This window comes from Nicotiana sylvestris, unplaced genomic scaffold, assembly GCF_000393655.2.
Source record: "Nicotiana sylvestris unplaced genomic scaffold, ASM39365v2 Un00040, whole genome shotgun sequence".
In the NCBI taxonomy this organism is placed as follows: domain Eukaryota; kingdom Viridiplantae; phylum Streptophyta; class Magnoliopsida; order Solanales; family Solanaceae; genus Nicotiana; species Nicotiana sylvestris.
Window position 1 is genome coordinate 40,729 of NW_027184376.1, and position 5,946 is coordinate 46,674.

The 5,946-nt window shown below is 39.3% G+C and overlaps 1 long non-coding RNA gene across 1 annotated transcript; it reads left to right on the plus strand.

The window, feature by feature from the left end:
• Positions 1-2,628: 2,628 nt before the first annotated feature.
• On the plus strand, positions 2,629-4,192 carry LOC138884671 (uncharacterized). Its single transcript, XR_011404714.1, has 3 exons — positions 2,629-2,731; positions 3,400-3,458; positions 4,114-4,192. It is a non-coding gene; the product is annotated as an uncharacterized lncRNA (long non-coding RNA).
• Positions 4,193-5,946: the final 1,754 nt, after the last annotated feature.

Consider the following 5,946-nt stretch of genomic DNA (forward strand, 5'->3'; position numbering starts at 1 on the left):
TCACGAATAAATCAATAGATCATGCAAGATAAATGTAGTGAACCGCGGCATAGTGAATTCAGTCTCGTAGATACGAGATCGCAATCATTTGAAAAAATTTCAGATAGGAGTTGAGGCAATTAAAGGTACCATTTTTAAAGTTTATAAAAATAAGAGAGGGTGCCACTAAGGAGACAATAAAAATTTGATCTTAGAAGTAACCCTACGAACACAAAGGCATAAATTTATGTAACTAGGGATTATTATAGGCAAGTAAGAATAACGAAAATTACCTTCGGGTGTACGATATATCAAGCTCGCAACTTTACAAGAGCCAGAAGGTCTCCCTAAGTACTACAATGAAAGACTAGTTGAGGAAATAAGGAAGAAGGTTTCCACCTAAGCATAGTGAGCTAGAGAGTAAATGATCCTGTAACAACAGTCTCACTACAATATTGTATACACTCCATAAGAAAGTGGCACCTATCATGGCTAATGAATGGTAAAAAAAGAAGCTATCAAAGGTGATGTTTGAGATCATATAAGGTACAAGAAATTATAGTATTCGTGGGCAAAAAGGACAAGCCAAGTATTCATGCAACAAGTGATAGAACGACCATCAAAAGTAATTGCTTACATTTAAGGACAACTGAGAAGGCACAAAAGGAAATTTATGGTGCTATCAAGTTAAAGGAAGGTTGGGAGTAGTATAAATAGATCGGTGTAGGTCCTAAGGTAAAGTATTGTAGAGCAACAAGGTTTTAGGTAGATAGGAGTAAGGATATGAAAAGATGAGTGAGAAGGTGACGAGAATATGTATGTCCTCGGGATTAAACCCATCAAAACAAGGGAGCTGATGATTTCCATATGAATAAAAAACTCTATACAGCCTGAATGAACCCAGAGGAGTCTAAGACTAGGTGCATTTAGAAGAGATGGAATGTTGCCCTGGCGGTAGAATAAGGGTGTAATTGTGATAGATAAGAGGATGATTCTTAGGCCTTTGATTGAGTAATGATTTAACGAGAAAGGGATTTCATTAATTGCACGGGATTAGAATACCCCCATAAGATGAATCGCGTTGGGATGCAATGAAATACGGTTATTGAAGTATAGTATTATCCCTAGGTGGATCAGGAAAATCACTTCATATGTTCCCCGATAAGATGTGAGCCCTAGTGACAGTGTATTACGTAAGAGGTTGCAAGTTATCAGTGATAGATTATAGATCAACATTAAGGTGAATAAACAATAGATGGGTACAAGTTCCAAAGTATGAGATGAGATTTGTTTGTTATTCTTAAGATGAATAAAACTGAGGAAGCACTAAAGGACTTAGATTTATACATATATGATAAGCAGCGAGAGAGTAACCTGGAGTTGGTTAGCAAGCCTCGGTAATTATAAAACAAAGTAAGTTTTATGGTATAGTATAACCTGCCTAGATGTAGTAAATCCATAAGGATAGATATGCAAAACTATGAAACAAGAGATAGCAATAGTCTTAAGTTCGATAAAGTACCAAGCGAAAGACATCAATACACCTATAGATGCCTAGAGGGACAGCTTTTCATAATTCTGTATATGTTCATACGGTGAGGCTTATAGATTGGCTAAAAGATGGAGGAAAAAGGGAAGACGAGTCGCTAGGCACTCATATAAGGACACAGTCGTACATACTGCATGATATAAGGTAGCAAATGTTACGATGTTGGAAAAATTCCGACCACATGTCATGGCGTGACAAAGAGGCCTAAAAGGGGGGAATGCCCAAGCGTTTGGATTTATTCACAAAACTTGTTGCTTAGATGGAAAGATGAGCATTAAAGTATTCGTAAGAGCCATAGTTTATGAAACTGATAAGCGCATCAGTCAACATTCGAGGACGAATGTTCCAAAGGGGGGAATGATGTTACACCCCAAGTTTTCATACGTGAGAGTACATCGTAAGTCATTGATGTAAGCTCGGAAATGATATTCTATTTGGAAGCAAATAAAGTAAGTTAATCATGTTACCTTGGAGGTTACAAATATTTAAGATCATGAATAACGAGTACCAAGAGGGTTGGAAATCTTAGATGCTAAACCAATTGAAGAAAATAAGTTTCGTCGAAAGTCAACAAGTTTCGAATGTTATAACATGTACTTTGGGGTGAGACTAGGGTTATTAACATGATAAGGAGGTTATTCTATGAGTTATTTTATCCGTATGATATTCATTTTCTACATTTTGAAGGCAAGCAAGTTGTGGAATAAGAGTTGGCAAAGGTCATCACAAGTTACATTCATAAATTTGCTGAAATTTAGGTCAAATGTATCTGAGAATTTCTCCAAATATACTTGGAATAATGGTGTGTTCTACCTAAAAAATAGAAGTCTACGAGTCTAGTTTCTAACGCATTAAATTGTTTGTCAATACGACATCGGAGTAGAGAGATATTTGCATTTTCGCAAGACCGCGCAAGAAGCTCCCAATGGGACCCACTTAGGCGGTGGTTGACCTACTTTAATTTATAAATGATTTGGACGCCTATTTTTGCTCATTTTTAAACTAAACTTCGTCTCCAAACTTCTTCTAACCCTCCTAAACATATACCACAAGGGTTTGAAGTGATTCCAAAGTGGTTACACCATATTTCAACATCAAAACTTAGTTCTAGTGAAGAACAACACCTCTTTGAGGTTGTGTTGTCATTGAGGATTGTTGTGGGCTGTATTTGGATGAAATTCCAAGTTTTTGCTGCTGTCTAAGGTGAGTATAACAGCCTACTAATTGTGCTTAATCTTGCTTGTATGTTGGTTAAGTTGTTAGGATGATAAACTACAAGATAATACTTGGATTAGCTTAAGTCACTTCTATGGTGTTGTATTGCTATTAAGGGTTGTTGTAAACTGAATATAACTTGGATTTTGACTTGAAGTTACTGTATAAGGTATGTATATTGTGATCTTGCTTGTGCCTAAGGTTATCTTGATGTTGATTAAGTTAAATGGATGGGCTAGACATGAACTAGTGAATAAAGTTGCTAATTGAGGATAGTTGAAGTTGTGGATTATTTTCGTTGTTATAAATATATGGTTTAAGGCTGGAATCATTGATTAATGACTTCATTATCATGTTAATGATACTTTTATGTTGAAGTAAGAAGTCTATAAGGATTGATAAGGGGTATACGGATTCCAATCGGAGCTTGCCGCTCGTCGTAATGTAGTTGTGACTTGTTGTTGTTATATGGTGTCTTGATATTGATAATTATGTATTGATGGATTGCTCTGGTAATTGTTGTTGGTATATGGTATTGGAGGAGGCCCTTGTTACAAGGGAGATGCTGCCCAAATTTACGTAAACGAGCTACTAGCTTAAGTTATAGACTTAGCCTTTGCTCAGCACTGATTTTGAATCTCCTTATACTATGATAGATTGTGTTGACTTGTTTGAAGAGTTGCTTGGAAGTGATTAAGGACTCAACGGGTTTAAGGTATGTTAAGGCACTTTCTTCTTTCTTTTGGCATGATCTAAAGTGAAATGAATACGCTACTTCATAACGGATCTACTCCTAGCAACTAAGGTTGTCCATGTTGTTCTTTCCTTATAAAATTATTCTAAGCAAGTGTGTATGATCCTTGAATCCTACTAAGGTTCATATTGAGGGTATGGATGTCCATAGTGCTCTTAAGTCACTCCAAAAGGTTTAGAAGGTGATTCCATGAGTTGAGCATGCATTATATATAGTATCTATTTTACTCTACCGAGCCGCGCTATAGTCGGCCGGGTACGGCACCTATTGTGCAACCACTGATCAGTTGGGTTTACCGAGCTCCACGTGGCCGGGTACGATTCTACCGAACCTTATGATGGTCGGGTACGCTTTTACCGAGTCCTCTTTGAGGCCGGGTACGATATGATGATGATGATGCCCACAGAGGCGAATGTTTTAAAAAGTTTATGTATATATATGTATTATGCATTTCATATCAGTAACCCCCAGAGGCACTCTGATGTTACAGGTTGTATCTCCTCTATCTCTCTCTTTACATTACTGTTCTTGTTTATGCTTTCCTGCCTAACATACTCGGTACTTTATTCGTACTGACGTCCCTTTTGCCTGGGGACGCTGCATTTCATGCCCGCAGGTCCCGATTGATAGGTTGACAGTCCTCCTAGTAGGCTATCAGCTCAGCGAAGGTGTTGGTGCACTCCACTTGCTCCGGAGTTGCCTATTTGGTCAGTATGCTTTGGATATGTATTGATTGATATGGCGGGGCCCTGTCCCGACCTTTATGATTTTATGTACTCTTAGAGGCTTGTAGACATATGTCAGGTGTATGGATAATTGTATGGCCTTGTCGGCCTATGTTTCGAGTTTACTAATGGTCATGTCGGCCTTATAGGCCCGTATGTCACATATATTAGTTTGTATATCATGTTGGGTCTTCATATGTTGACTATTCCCTTATGTTTTATTCTTGTTATCTCAGGACGAGTTTTCTTGCTCATTTACTCATGATAACATGACAAAAAAGATATGTTACGTTGGTACTCGGTTGAGTAAGGCACCGGGTGCCCGTCGCGTCCCTTCTGTTTGGGTCGTGACACAATGCATCGGCAAACTCATTCTGAACTCTAGGAACATGTTGTAACTCTATCTTTGTGAACCTTTTCCTCAATTTATGTACATGATGCAGATAAGGGAGTATCTTGGAGTTCTTGGTTGCCCATTCTTCTCGGACCTGATGTATAAGAAGGTCTAAATCTTCGATCACTAGCAATTCCTGAATGTTCATGTCAATGGCCATTTTGAGCCCTAAGATGCAGGCTTCGTACTCGGCCATGTTGTTGGTGTACAGGAACCTGAGCTTGGCAGACACCGGATAATGCTGGTCGGTTTCTGATACTAGGACCACTCCTATGCCAATTCCTTTGAAGTTTGCTGCTCCGTTGAAAAACATTCTCCAACCATCATAGGATTCTGCAATATCTTCCCCTATGAAAGATACCTCTTCATCAGGAAAATACGTCTTTAGAGGCTCGTATTCTCCATCCACGGGATTTTTAGCAAGATGATTCTGCCAGTGCTTGTCCTTTGATTGCCTTCTGAGTCACGTAAACAATGTCGAATTCACTCAGCAGGATTTGCCACTTGGCTAGCTTGCCAGTGGGCATGGGCTTCTGAAAGATGTACTTCAAAGGATCCATTCTTGATATGAGGTAAGTGGTATAGGCACAGAAATAGTGTCTGAACTTCAGAGCTACCCAAGTCAGAGCACAATAGGTGCGTTCTAATAGAGCATATCGGGCCTCGTACGGGGTGAACTTCTTGCTGAGATAATAGATGGCCTGCTCCTTTCTTCCCGTTTCATCATACTGCCCCAGAACACAACCGAATGCTCCATCCAATACTGTGAGTTAGAGTAATAGAAGTCTACCCGACTCGGGCGGGACCAAAAATGGCGGCGTTGACAAGTATTCCTTGATTCTATTGAAGGCTTTCTGACAATCATCAGTCCATTTGGGGCGTCCTTCTTCAACATCTTAAAGATTGGCTCACAAATGACAGTAGATTGAGCTATGAACCGGCTGATGTAGTTAAGTCTTCCCCAGAAAATCATAACCTCTTTCTTGTTCTTTGGTGGTGGCAATTCTTGGATGGATTTGACCTTTGACGGATCCAGTTCTATTCCTCGGCGACTCACGATGAACCCAAGTAGTTTTCCGGCAGGAACCCTGAATGCACACTTGGTGGGATTCAGCTTCAAGTTGTACCTTTTTAGTCTTTTGAAGAACTTCCTCAGATCTTCCATGTGGTCATTGGCTCTCTTGGATTTGATGATGACATCGTATACATATAACTTGATCACTTTGTGTATCATGTCATGGAAAATAGTAGTCATGGCCCTCATGTTGGTGGCCCCAACATTCTTTAACCTGAACAACATCATTTGTAACAATACATCCCTCACAGCGTA